Source organism: Barbus barbus (assembly GCF_936440315.1).
Source record: "Barbus barbus genome assembly, chromosome: 39".
Classification (NCBI taxonomy): Eukaryota; Metazoa; Chordata; class Actinopteri; order Cypriniformes; family Cyprinidae; genus Barbus; species Barbus barbus.
Window position 1 is genome coordinate 3606485 of NC_136717.1, and position 16146 is coordinate 3622630.

Genomic DNA, 16146 nt, shown 5'->3' on the forward strand with positions numbered 1-16146 from the left:
TCTATGCTAAGTTAAGCTAAAAGTGCTACCGCCAGAACTGGAGATCGGCTGAATGGATTCAAAAACGGTAAAAGTCAACTGTTTAACTCTAGGGGAGTTGGAAACTATTTCCAAAACAAGTGGAATGTTCCTTGAATTTAATGCAAGCAGCTATTGGTAGCCAGTGCAAATTGATGAACAGAGGCATGATGTGCGTTCTTTTCGGCTCATTAAATATTAATCTTGCAGCGGCATTTTGGATTAATTGTAGAGGTTTGATGGAATTGGCTGGAAGACCTGTTAAGAGAGCATTGCAATAGTCAAGTCTGGACAGAACAAGATCCTGAACAAGAAGTTGTGTTGCATGTGTTCCGAGAGAAAGGGTCTGATCCTCTTAATATTGTATAATGCAAATCTGCAGGACCGGGCAGTTTTAGCTTATCATCAATCACAACTCCAAGGTTTCTGGCTGTCTTTGAAGGAGTTCTGGTTGATGAGCCTAACTGGAAGGTGAAATTGTGATAAAGTGACGGGTTTGCTGAAACTACAAGAAGTTCTGTCTTAGCTAGGTTGAGTTGAAGGTGATGGTCCTTCATCCTGCAAGAAATGTCTGTTAGACATGCTGAGATGCGAGCAGCTATCGTCGGATCATCAGTATGGAATGAGAGGTAGAGTTGAGTGTCATCAGCATAGCAGTGATATAAAAAGCCATGTTTCTGAATGACAGAACCTAGTGATGCTATGTAGACAGAAAAGAGAAGTGGTCCAAGAATTGAGCCCTGAGGCACCCCAGTAGCTAGATGTTGCGACTTGGATACCTCACCTCTCCAAGATACCTTGCGGTTCCTGAGATGCCCTTTCTCAATAGGGTTGACAGGATGATCTGGTGGTTGACCGTATCAAAAGCAGCAGACAGATCCAAGTAATGAAGACTTGGAAGCCGCTCTTGCAATTCTTAGGGCTTCAACAACAATCATTTTTGTACAACAAAATTTCAATGTACAACAACAATAATTTTTCTATCCAACTTCAAAAAGAAAAAAAGTGCAGTTTTTGGGGGATTTATGGTATTTTGTTAATTAATTTGCCTGAATTTGTCAAAGTTGATTTAAAATTAATTTAATTTAGAGGTGGCAGAAGGATTCGCCCAAGGCTCCACACGAGCTACAACTGCCACTGTGTGCCATTATTCTTCTACAGCAGTGGTTTTCAAACCTGTCCTCCAAGCACCCCTGCCCTGCACATTTTGTATGTCTCCCTTATCAGACACACCCGATTCAACTCATCAGCTTGTTAGTAGAGACTGCAAAACCTGAATTGGGTGTGTCTGACAAGGGAGACATCCAAAATGTGCAGGGCAGGGGTGCTTGGAGGACAGGTTTGAAAACCACTGTTCTACAGTATTATAAAGAACTGACTGACAACTTCAGTGAATAACAAATGCTATTGATGTGTGATTCAGTTCCAAATGAAAGAAACGTTTGTGTGTTCCATGGCATTCTGTGACTTTTCTTACATCATAAACAAAGTGACAAATTTTGATTTCTTGATGATTTGATATTGTATAATAGCGAATTATATAATTTCATAATATAAAGCAAAAAGTAAATATAAATGACTTATAAGATGAAAAGTGCTCCTCTGCTGCTTGTGAACCACAAAATGTATTTGGTTATCCCATTAAAAATAACATTTAAACTGGATAATTTTAGCGATTTAAATGCAACGAGAAAACACACTTTTAATGGGATGTAATATGAGGGAATGATACTTTTAAATTTGACAGATTACTGTAAAATTTAAAATCCTTAATTTAAGTAACAATCTAAATACTTTGGAATACCTATGGTAAGGGGAATATTAATCCAAGAAACTACATCTTGAGAATATCACTCACTATATTTAATTTATACAGTGAATACTATGCAATGCTATTTTATATTTGATTATTCGGTTTCTGTACCTGCACACCAACAAACTTGAAAGAACTTAAACATTGTGTAAATAGCACAAAAAAATACATAGAACAAACATTTATTAAACTATTTCAAACAGGGCCCACAAGTACAACCTGCACTGGGGCCCCACAAACCCCAGCTATGGCCCTGGGAGCAGTGACAGATCAGTCAACTGTCCCAAGCATCTTTCACAGTCAACAGTATGTTGACTTTCTCAGGCCAACATAACTAAATGTAGCTCTTAACTGGCCGAGTTAGATGATTAACAGTAGAAAATCCATCCAGTCTCCCCAGCTGTAAATGTCATTGGCTGTTTTGTGTTGCTTATAATAGATTGACATGTTGATATCACATAAGCTTTCAGAATGCTGTCAGTTACATGTAGATGTATACTGTACACATTAGTGAGTGGTGCTTATGGGGTGGCACTTTGGGACGGGTGAGGGAGGGAAAAATCACAGTATGCTCACTACAAAACACTAGACTACACCACTGGGTTTTTCCCAAACTGTAATTCCAGACTACAATGTTTGAAATCGAATAAAACATGTTGAATATGACAGGCAATTAATTGTATTTAAATTTCTTACGGTGCAATGATTTTTTCATGCTCTATATAAAACAATAAAAGTAATATGAGAGTACACTGTAACATGATGAATGCTACGAGTCTAAGTATGTTTAGAACATGTTTATTATTAATAGCGTACTCTGTTCAAAAATAGATTTGAATAATATGCTAAACAATAATAATTAGTTTCTCAGATATAAAATGTCTTTTTTTTTGTTTACGATAGTACAAAGCATGCGTGAGTCTATAAAACCTATATATCCCTCTGGGGTCTGAGGTGATTTTGGGGCCCTTGAGATGTTTTGACATGCCCTGATATTTGTGCTTATTTCAGCTACTTATAATATACTATTGACCAACATGTATTTTTTTTTGTATTCAGCACAAACTGTGCTACAATAATATGTGACCAAGGTGGATGTACATGTTTTTTTTAAATATTAATGGATTGGATTCAATTTATTGTCATTGCACATGTAGGTACAAGGCAACGAAATGCAATAAAGAAGAAGAATACAGCACAACATGAGGAAAGAGAGGAGAAAAAAAAATAGTATATTTATGCGTGGTAATATAATTATGCGTGGTTAGTAAGTTTTTGAAAAAAAAATGTAGCTGAAATAAGGCCATAAAAGCCACACTAAATAGTCCTGAATAAGACTTTTGTGTAATCAGTCTTGTAGGCTAGAATATTTACTAAACAATTATGTGAAAATCATTCAGCTTACTCATTCACAGAAAACAATATATTGATTTAAATTTTTAAAGACATGTTTTGTGATCGAAGGCCTATATGCGAGGGAGTGGTAATGGGCTTGAATATTAAGTGATTTTCACCTGAGAGACGAAGGGCCCTCCCTAATGGCCCCATAATGAGCCATCAGTGTGACTGTGACTGAGGCAGGTAAGACAGTGTGAGGAGACTGAAAAAATGGGGTTTTAAATTATTTGTTTTTTATTCACAACACAGTATAATCAAAACATACATAATGAAGGTCAAATACACATTATTGTGCACTGATCTAACCACAGAGATGTGAACAGACTTTGAGTCATTCCTGTAACAGATTCTGTTCAACAAGTGAAACAAGTAAATCATACCCTGATATTTACGTGTGTTATTGAAGTGTTTCTGCTTATTTCCATGGATTCAAGAAGAAGAAAAAAACAATCAGTGGTCAAGGAGCTTTTACCATATAATATCAGTGTAGTTGAACATCTGATGTTGGTACAGCGCTCTCAGAGGAAAACATTTTGAAGAAAGTCAGCAGGATTCATCTGTGGTTCAGGTACCTGATTCAACAAAATACAAACAACCAAAAAAAAACATCTGTGAGCATGTTAATATCAGGAGCATCTTTATTTAAGCCTCGTTTCCATTAGCCTTCAAACTGTGCAAATTGAAACTGAAAATATGCCTAAGGGAAACATGTAAATGGCCACTCTCGTCAAAGCTTGTTTTTATTCCAGCAGTGCCTTGGCAAATTACAGAAGCGGCCCAGAAGTGGCTCTCCGCTCTGCTTTGCTGAAGATACATGCCTACGTCTCCTTCGATTAAAAATAATGGTTAGTGTGGTGGCTGCGATCTACGTAAACCTACCAACATCCATCACTATGATTTATCACGAGAAGAAAATTGCATAACATCGGTTAATGGAAACTCCGTCACTTCGCAACAGTTTTTCATCAACATTTATAAAATGTTGCAAAAGTTTTATGCAAATCTTCAATGGAAACCCGGCTACAGACAGCTGCATGTATTTGCATTAGGCTTTACGACCAATGGCTGGATCTAATATACTGACACTCGTCTGATTTCTGTTTATGTTCACTTAGGACTGAATGACTTTCTTAATATCTGCCAAGATAAATATTTGAACAAATCTTTGCACATATTTTACAGTTTAGTAGCACACCTGAAACCTCAAGTATACTTTGCTTGAGCATGTTCATACATGATTTGACTGATTTGGATTATAGTTTAGGCTTTTTCGGAGAGACGAAAACATATGAATAGCATATTTTAAAGTGAGAAATAATCATTGTTTTGGACAAATTATTGTTTGATTTGCAAACATCTGCTGTTAAGTGCATATCAACTTTAGCGAATACAAACAAAGTGATTACTGCTCATGAACCAAACATCCAGACACAGAAGAAAACACAGTCTGAGATGTCTTTCACTATTCTAATTTAATGCTGTGAAATAGGAAAGAAATACAGTAACTTACAGTACACTTTTAAACTTGTACCTCACTGAAACAAAATTTGATGTTTGGTTCAAGGTTCATTCATGGTTGCAACAACGTTTTACTTCATTTTTAAACAAAATTTGCAGTACTGACTGATGTTTCACAGACATTCAGTTGTTATTAGGGGTGTGCCATATTGACAAAAAATAATATAATAAACAGAACTGTATGCGTCTTGCAGAAGATTGTAGCCGGAGCTACTTCTCTGTTTATGTTTATGACGAGTCATGCAGGTACTGGGGGCTGTTTCATAAAACAAGTTTAAAAGCCAGGTTTATTTCAGTTATTCTGACTTATTGTCACTTGATTTGGTTCAAAATAATTCAGACCAACTGAAATAAGCCTGGCTTATTAGGTAAACTTGTTTTTTCAGAGGTTCCTACCAGAACCAGTCTAAAATAGTCTGAATATGAAAACTTAGTAGTGATTCAGCGTAAGACAAAAACACGGTTTGGAAAATGGATTCATGATGTACTTATAGGGGTGGGTGATATAGCTAGGGCTGGGCGATTGTCATGCACATCTTGTCAGCAAAGCCGGTACCTTGTTTAGCGGTAGCTATTGCGTAGCTTGTCAGTGAACTACGGCTCTGTGTATTAAATGCCGCTCCATTTGAAAACAGGTGATGGAGATTTACCGCTAATCAAGCAACTGGCTTTAGTGACGAGATGCGCATGCATATCGCATGCAATATATCGCCCAGCCCTAGATATAGCCTTAAAATTATATCACGATATTTCAAGAATATTTGCGATAATGATATTTATGATGATATAGAAAAACTATGGAACAACGTTTTATTGGCGATTGATAAAATAATAATTTGAGGCCATTTTTGAGACCCTCTTCTTGAATCAGGCATGCAAATAAATACAGCCTTGCTGAGCAGAATGGAATTCTTTTAAAACATTATAAAATATGATAGATCCCAATTTGAACACTGTGTGAATTGTTATAATAACTGTATTAATAAAGATATTGTAGTTATTATCATTATTATTGTCTTATTTTTGTATTTTATTTAACAGAACAACAGTAAAATTACAATACTAACATTTATGAATGTGACGGAAACCCGCAGGAAGTCCTCAATGCTTCTTTTTGTTGATAGCAGCAGATTTATAAATTATTCGCACTACTAATTTGGGAAGATGCACGTATCACATTGTCACATGCCTTGTAAAAATTCATAAAAGTGTTACTGAGCAACCGATGAGTAATTCAGCACAGATTTTCCTTTGAACCCTGGCTAACGAGACAGCTCCTGCGGCGCTGTTTGAACATGCAATTCATGCATGTATTAGAAAACATAACGTACTGCAGTTTAATTGTTTAAGGCCATTTTGTGTCGTACAGTAACCAGCAACAACCACCTCTTCCTCTTCTCATGGAAGACATGCGATGCAGTACTAAACAGTCTCTTGCTGTCGGTGCTTGTAATGATTTTTGCGTCTTACTCAGTTTTAAATGCTTCCACGCTGCCGTCATGTTTGCTGCATTAGTGCATGCCTCTATTTGATCGCGTCACGTCACGTCATTGTTCGGTACAATTTATTCAGTCTTTTTGCTTATTTGGCCGAACACTGAATGAGCTTCTTTTTTTTTTTTGCTATTTTCATACATTCATACATATTTTCAAACATTCGGTGCATCCCTATTAAATAGTACCTCATCGCGGCGCTATATCATTGATATCGCAAAAATAAATATTTTTAACATGTATAAATGTATATGATATGGCATGGCACGATATGATATGGCACACCCCTACTTACTTATTATATAAGTTTTGTAAATTCTGAACACACACAAAAAAAGTTATGGACTGCAGCTTTAAAAGAACACTCCACTTTTTTGAAAATAGGCTCATTTTACTACTCCCCAAGAGTTAAACAGTTGAGTTTTACCAAATCCATTCAGCCGATCTCTGGGTCTGGCGGTAACACTTTAACCGTAGCTTAGCATTGATCATTGAATCTGATTAAACCATTAGCATCAAGCTAAAAAATTACCACAGAGTATCGATATTTTTCCTATTTAAAGCTTGACTCTTCTGTAGTTACATCGTGTACTAAGACTGACGGAAAATGAAAAGTTGCGATTTTCTAGGCCGATATGGCTAGGAACTACACTCTCATTCCTGCGTAATAATCAAGGAACTTTGCTGCCGTACCATGGATGCGACAGGAGAAATGATATTACGCAGCACCTGAAAGTAGTCTCCAGCTAACTAGTTACCTAGCTGGGGACTACTTTCAGGCGTATATCGCCATATCAGTCTAGCATATATTTTCAATGTCATTATAAATTCTTGCTTTTCTGTTTAGTGCAATTTGCAAAATGAGCAAACAATATTCTCTCACCCCCTACACTAAACTTGTAGGTGCACAATTCAAGGTGACAACGTTTTTTTTTTTTTAAAATGAATCAGAAAATATTCTACTTTAATATTTAAGGAACAATTAATGACAGGCCATTGAAAGCTAATGCACAATCTGAAGAGAGAGAGTGCATGGATTCCATGAAATTAAAAGTGAGTTCTATTTCTATTTGAAATTTCTGTAAAAGTCCCTCAAATTATGGATATAATTTAGTGAAGTGATATGGAACTGTAATGTTGTGAGCCATGCATTTAAAAAAAATTAAGCTGTGAATACATTAAGGGTAAATGTAAAAATATAATGTATTAACTCAAAGTCATTGCAAACAACACATACTGTACCTTTGATGTTCACAACAGATTTGTCCTGTGTTAATCTTTGTAAACAGATACAGTTGTTCAACCACAGTTTTCAGTGTACAGAAATCATAGCTAAACAATTATTGAATTCTGTGGTTACAGGAGGTTATATTATGTAGGCTACCGTTGGCAAGAAGACACAATGACTCTGAAGGGAGCGGCCATTCCATCCCATCATGCAGCAGCATTTCTGTAGATCAAGTTCAGCCAGTTCAGGCAGCTGCTCCATTTGATTTTTGTTTCTTGCCTTACTTTTAATCTAAAAATCTATCATCTATAATTTCAGTAGCAGTTGATGGATTTGTTTGGTGTAAATTTAATGTCACTAATATGTTGTTGAATGGATGAATGGATGAGTTTAATTCTCAAGTCAAGTCACCTTTATTTACAGTATATAGCACTTTATACAATACAGATGGTTTCAAAGCAGCTTCACAGTGTTAAAACAGGACAATAGTGTCAGTAATGTAAGAAGACAATAGTAAACCATCAATTTTTCAGTTAGTCAGTTCATCATTGACTTAGTGATTTAAATTGGAATAAAATTAAAACTAAAAGACTTTCAAATCACATGAGACAATATTTTATTCACAATAGAACATAAGAAATTTTACACTTTTATCCACTAAATGAGCTCATTTCAAATTTGATGCCTGCTACAAGTCTCAAAAGTTGGCACGGGGGCAACAAAGGGCTGAAAAAGCAAGAAATCTTGAAAAGATTCAGCTGGGAGAACATCTAGCAACTAATTAAGTTAATTGACATCAGGTCTGTAACATGATTAGCTATAAAATGAATGTCTTAGAGAGGCAGAGTCTCTCAGAAGTAAAGATGAGCAGAGGCTCTCCAATCTGTGAAAGAGTGCATAAAAAGATTATGGAATACTCGTGGAAGCACAGCAGTTTTGACAGGTGTCCGTTTCCTCACACGTTCGACTGGCTGTGGATGGTGCGTGGCGGGCACCCAATCCAATTTTTGGCACATGGGGCACCCACCGCCGCAGACCCTCCGCATCTGCCAGATCAACCCTGACCACGTTTGGGGGGATTATGACAATGGCATGCATCTATATGGGGGGGTGGACACGTTTTCGTCCCACGAACCCACTATTCATCCCGCTTACCCACTAAAGTGACGTATTGACCCTTTTACGCCCCGTCTAGGGGTAAAAACATGAGTACAAGAGCAGTTTGTAACTAACTGGCAAAGTCAAACAGAGCAAACACTGCAAACGAGCAGGAAGTGATGATGGAGTCTTAATAAATATTGCAGTCTTATGTAGTTAGTTGAAACATTAAAGGGGTAATTTAATATTCTGTCATTATTTACTCACCCTCAAGTTGTTCCAAACCTGTATGAGTTTCTTTCTTGTGCTGAACACAGAAAAAGTTATTTTAAAGAATCTGGGTAACCTAATTGTTATTTTTTTATCAAGTGTACAGTTGTACAGTTTTATTTTTTGCATCTTGAAAAAATATTTATGTGATCTGTATCCCTCTGTGTTGTGTTTAATTTTTCTGTTTGGGAGCCTTTAAATCTGCTTTTTAAATGCTTTATAAGGTATAAATAGTCCCTGATTTAAGCCCTATTCGCACGGGATTAGTATTACCTGGTGACCTCCAGTTATTTGTAATAATTGCAGAGGTTGTCTGTGATCTTAATCCCCTGTGAATCGGCCATGTCTGTAATTTGTAAAGTAAAAATTCCCCCGTAAATGACCTACCATATTTCCCTGAACACTGAGGTCCTGTGATAATTTTAGTCCCGTGCGAATCGTCATCTCTGTGATTTGGCCAGCATTTGGTGGGTCGTATATAATTTTTCAAGCTTTTTGTTTCCTGTGAGCCTTTTAATCCATTTTTCGCAAAGAATGGAGCTGTGATGGTGTGTTTGATAGTATTTTTTAAATCCATCTAATTGGACCATAGAACGGGACTCTCAAAACCTTGACATCCGGGTATCCAGGAGATATGTCAGTAATTTCGAGTAAAATCACAGGCCTCTCTTATCCCGTGCGAATGCACCACACGAGATTCAGATGGGGGGATGGGGGGGGGGGGGGGGTAATTTCAAAATCACACATGGTCCCCAGATGATACGAATCCCATGCGAATAGGGCTTTAATCATGAATTCTATCAGGAATATGTGTTAATAAAGCATTTATTAACACACTGAGCAATTATTATCATTTGTCTAAATAATAAGATTGGTAACACTTTAGAATAGAATAACACTTATTTACTATTAACTATAACTTTTCCCTCAATAAATTCCTAATTTGCCGCTTATTAATAGTTAGTAAGGTAGTTGTTACTTTTAGGTATTGGGTAGGATTACGGATGTAGAATAAGACATTAATATGTGCTTAATTTGTACTAATAAATGGCCAATATTCTAGTAATAGTAATATAAGCAACTAGTTAAGAGACCCTAAAATAAAGTGTTACATTTAAATAGTTTATTAATCATTTACTTACACTTTCTTAATGATCTTATTAACCACTGACAACTCCTAAATAACTGGTTTGCAAATAACGTAATAATTTAGAAATGTTAAATTGGTCATTAATAAAGTATGAAAATACAATTATTAAACATTATATATATGCTCAAGAGCAAAACATTTATAGCATTATTTATAAAATGCTTACTAATGCCCATTTTGAATATGAACTAACATTAATAAATACTATATACAGTTGCATGCTAAAGTATTGGGAACCCCTTGCAGAATCTGTGAAAATGTGAATAATTTTAACAAAATAAGAGAGATCATACAAAATGAATGGTTTTTATTTAGTAGCCTACTGTCCTGAATAAGATATTTTACATAAAAGATGTTTACATTTAGTCCATAAGTATGTATGATTATGAGATCCACCTTTTCACACTGAGGATGATTGAGGGACTCAAACACAACTATTAAAAAAGATTCAAACATTCACTGATGCTCCAGAAGGAAACACCATACTTTAAGAGCTGGGGGTGAAAACTTTTGATCAGGATGAAGATGTCCACATTTTTCTTATTTTGTAGAAATATATATATATATATATATATATATATATATATATATATATATATATTTTTTTTTTTTTTTCATTTAGTACTGCCCTTCGGAAGCTACAGGATATACTTATGTTTTCCGGAAGACAAATTAAGTACAATTTACCTTGATCTTCAAATTCAAAAAGGTTTCACCCCCGGCTCTTAATGCATCGTGTTTCCTTCAGGAACATCAGTGAATGTTTGAATCTTTTTTTTAATTGTTGTGTTTGAGTCCCTCAATCGTCCTCAGTGTGAAAAGATGGATCTCAAAATCATACAGTCACTGCTGGAAAGGGTTAAAATATGCAAAAGATGCTGGAAAACTGAAGATTCTGCAGGACCTGGAGGATTTTTCTGAAGAACAGTGCTCAGTTGAACTGTTCAGAACAAACAAGGGACTCGTGAACAACCATCACAAAACAAAAAAACAGTCGTAGATCATCCAGGTAACCACACACAGTAGTAAGAACCAAGGGTTCCCAAACTTTGGAATGGGGTTATTTTAATAATTTCAGCTTTTTTTTTTGTCTTGTGGACTATATGTAAACATCGTTTATGTAAAATATCTTACTCGGGACAGTACTAAATAAAAAATAACATGCATTTTGTATGACCTCTCTTATTTTGTTACATTTTCACAAATTCTGCAAGGGGTTCCCAAACTTTCGCATGCAACTGTTCATGTTAATTAATATAGTTAATGTTAAAAACTGAAACCTTATTGTAAAGTGTTACTAAAGTTTTATATATTGTTCTGTGTGTGTGTTTCACAGAGTTGATGGTTTGGATTAACCTTTTAATTGCTGTATCCCTTAAAACCAGACTGCCAGGGTTACTGTAATGCATGTGCTCGCTGGGCACCGTTTTCCTGATGCCACCGGGGTGGCGTTTGCACTGACGGCATGGGGCTGTCATCGCTGCTTGCAGCTATATTTAACATTTTGATTCATGTATAAAGAAAATGGGTAACGTTTTAGATTACAGCCCGCAATGTACTGTGTAATTAAACAGAATTTACAGCGTACCTATTTTTAACTATAGAGTACCTTCACAGTACCTTCTCATAGGTATAAGGGAACAATATGCAATGTTTGGGGAATAAGGGTAATAACCAGCGGAATTATAAAGCATTTATACTGTAAGTATTTTGTAACTAAAGGGTACTTATTCTTAAATTACTTGTATGTAGAGACCGCGATTTTCCGCATCAGCATAACTTAAAGCTGAATGTATATGTAGGTAAATGGAAACAATTGGGGGAATAAGGGGGTAATGACTTTGAAAATTAAAAGTATTTACACTGTTAGTATTTCATAAGCAAGGTGTAACTATTCTAAGATTACGTGGTATTAATATTCTGCTGTGTTAGGCAACAATATTATGATTTAGAACAATTTGCCTTATTGTAATAACAAAATATGATGCAACATATATTTTTACACTACGTACTGGGTAGCCTACTTATTGTATTATAACAACATATGTATCTTACATGACATTAATACAAATAGTAAACTGTAGTATACTATAGTATAATTTAGTAATTATAGTGAAATTAAAAACCACCATGGTCTTTATACATTTTACCACAGTTTACTAAAGAATAGAAGCTATATTATTTACTAGTGTTATTTATGTGGGGGTCATGGAGATTACTGAACAACTCAGCTGAAAGTATGGGGTAATTATGTAGCGAGCTTCTGATATGATTTGGTTTAGAAATTCCAATATGAAAATTTACCTGATGAAAGAGTATTGCTCATGGTCATCTCAGCAGTGAGTCAGGTCACTAGCATTGAACTGTCGACTGTGTAAATGTAATATCCGCGGGCTGTAATCTAAAGTGATGCCTTGTTACCCTCGTATTACACTTACACAGTAACTACACGTAACATCCGCGGGCTGTAATCTAAAGTGATGCCTTGTTACCCTCTCGTTACGTGTAGCTACTGTGTAAGTGTAACATCCGCACGCTGTAATCTAAAGCGATGCCTTGTTACCCTCTTGTTACGTGTAGTTACTGTGTAAGTGTAACATCCGCACGCTGTAATCTAAAGCGATGCCTTGTTACCCTCTTGTTACGTGTAGCTACTGTGTAAGTGTAACATCTGTGGGCTGTAACAAATAAATGTTTTTATTATTTAACAATTTTAACATCTTTTCCAAGAACAGAATGCATAAAAAAAATAAATTTGCAACCACTTATACAAAATACAAAGAACTGTAAAACACACACACACACAATCATGTTCTACATTTATTTTTAATAGGCATATTGGCAATTTTTCCTTTCGGCTGTGGGCAGGAGTCGACAAATTTCTGGAGATCTTTTGCATATGCTTGCAAAGTTGTCCCTGCAGTATATGAGGGAGCAGAAAAGTCCTCCCCCTCTGATGCAGTTTTCACCAGCGATCACAATTAGAAAAAAATACATTGCAAAACAAAACTGTTAATACATGTCAAGTTTGCATAATGTAAAGAAGTGTTGCACAAAGTTTATATTTAAACAAATATATAAAATAAGGACTTCTGTGAGGACTCTGTGTCACAGCAATGAAAATCTGTAAGAGTTGCCAACACTGTGATACGGTAAAGCAATAAATAATAAATTAACAAGGGACTACAAAAGTGCACAGGTAACTGGAAAATAAAAACAAGAACTTAATAGTATAACAAAATAGAGAATAAGTAGGTGACACTCCACTCTGATAGGCTGAAATTCACCTTAAAGGAGTAGTTCACTTCTGGAACAAAAATTTACACAATGTACTCAACCCCCTTGTCATCCAAGATATTAATGTCTTTCTTTCTTCAGTTGTAAAGAAATTATGTTTTTTGAGGAAAACATTTCAGAATTTCTCTCCATAAAATGGACTTATATGGTGCCCCCGAGTTTGAACTTCAAAAATGCAGTTTAAATTCAGCTTCAAAGACTCTAAACAATCCCAGCTGAGGAAGAAGGGTCTTATGTAGTGAAAAGACTGGTTAAACGCTCCTCTTGTCTAGCTCTGCATGAACTGTGTTTGTTTCCGGTTCATGACAGTTAGGGTAGGTCTAAAAACTCCCATCTCATTTTCTCCTCCAACTTCAAAATTGTCCTACATCGTTGCAGAAGTACTGACCCAGTGTTTACAAAGTGAACAAAGAAGGTCAAATGCCCTGTATAAAAACGGTGTGATGTAGTACGATTTAGGAGAAAAATAATCCTGTAATGTTTTCCTCAAAAATCAATCTTTGTGACTTAAGAAAGAAAGACATTTTTTAATTTGTGTTTGTTATAAAATTATGAACAAATACATTAAAACAACACCATGGTTTAAAATTTTGAGGGTTTTCAGTTTTATATTGAGTGGCCTTAACATTTAAATGAATCATTTGGTACTATGCACATAGTAGATACTGTGGAGGCACTATATAGTTACAAATAAGTACAATGTAAATTCTGTTTAATTACACAGTACATTGCGGGCTGTAATCTAAAGCGTTACCAGAAAATGTATTGATTAAATATGGTATGGTCTAAATAATCTGTTTACTTCCCATGAAAGTTTTTGTCTTTAGATGCATAATGACATTACTGTACTGGATAATTATCGACCTATTTCCAAGCTTTGCATTTTGTCAAAACGTTTGGAAGGTTTTATTAGTGAACAATTGACGCAATATTTACGTGTTCATAAACTTCTGTCTATAAATCAATCAGGATTTCGTAAAAAGCATTGCACTGTTACAGCTGTTTTGAAAGTCTTAAATGATTTATTGGGTCTCTAGATGAAAAACGCCACTGTGCAGGTCTATTCATTGATCTGACTAAAGCTTTTGACACAGTGGACCATGAGATTCTGCTAAATAGACTGAGATATGTTGGTTTATCAGATAATGCAGTTTTGTGGTTTAATGCTTATTTAAAAGGAAGAACTCAATGTGTAAAGGCTGAAGGCTGCAAATCAGAATTATTGGATGTGGTTAAGGGAGTTCCTCAAGGTTCTGTATTGGGGTCTTTATTATTTACTATCTACATAAATTGTGTTGATGTTAACATTGACAAAGCAAGTTTCCATTTTTACGTGGATGACTGTTATTTATTGTTCTGCACCTACAAAACAAGAAGCTTTGAGTGAATTGCAGACTGTTTTTGATATCATTCAAGCAGGATTTTATACTCTAAATTTGGTTTTAAATGATGAGAAAACTAAATTTATGATGTTATCAAATTCTAGATCTACGCCAGACAGTTCGATGCCCTCCAGATATTGCAAGGAAAATGGACTACTTTAGTGTCAGAGTATACATATCTGGGCATTATAATTGATAACACATTAAATTTTGGCTCACATTAATTATTTGAAACAAAAATTAAGGAAAGGGTTTAATACACGTTAGGGTTTTATTTTAGAAATAAGTCTTGTTTTTCATTTTATGCAAGGAAGAAACTTGTGTCTGCAACATTCTTACCAATTCTTGATTATGGGGATGTAGTGTACCTGTCACGAATCTGGTCCATGCTCTCCTGTTTTACCACCACCAGAGGTCACCCGTTCACCACATTGACTCTCACACTACACAGCACACTGGACTCCATTTCCCACTATGCATTGCACAGATCACAGCTGTCACCATTCACTCATCACACACACCTGATGCTCATTTCACAATCACACACACTATTTAAGCCATGGACTTCCTCAGCATCAGGGCCGAGTATTCTGTTACGGGGCTGACGAGACGTGAGACGTGCGGATCCATATGCAAAGCTTTATTATAAAACATGGTGACAACTTCAAAATGAGAAAAAAAAATCCAGAGAATCACATTGTCTGATTTTTAAATATTTTATTTGCAAATTATGGTGGAAAATAAGTATTTGGTCAATAACAAAAGTTCATCTCAATACTTTGTTATATACCCTTTGTTGGCAATGACAGAGGTCAAACATTTTCTGTAAGTCTTCACAAGGTTTTCACACACTGTTGCTGGTATTTTGGCCCATTCCTCCATGCAGATCTCCTCTAGAGCAGTGATGTTTTGGGGCTGTCGCTGGGCAACACGGACTTTCAACTCCCTCCAAAGATTTTCTATGGGGTTGAGATCTGGAGACTGGCTAGGCCACTCCAGGACCTTGAAATGCTTTTACGAAGCCACTCCTTCGTTGCCCGGGCGGTGTGTTTGGGATCATTGTCATGCTGAAAGACCCAGCCACGTTTCATCTTCAATGTCCTTGCTGATGGAAGAAGGTTTTCACTCAAAATCTCACGATACATGGCCCCATTCATTCTTTCCTTTACACGGATCAGTCGTCCTGGTCCCTTTACAGAAAAACAGCCCCAAAGCATGATGTTTCCACCCCATGCTTCACAGTAGGTATGGTGTTCTTTGGATGCAACTCAGCATTCTTTCTCCTCCAAACACGACGAGTTGAGTTTTTACCAAAAAGTTATATTTTGGTTTCATCTGACCATATGACATTCTCCCAATCCTCTTCTGGATCATCCAAATGCTCTCTAGCAAACTTCAGACGGGCCCGGACATGTACTGGCTTAAGCAGGGGGACACGTCTGGCACTGCAGGATTTGAGTCCCTGGCGGCGTAGTGTGTTA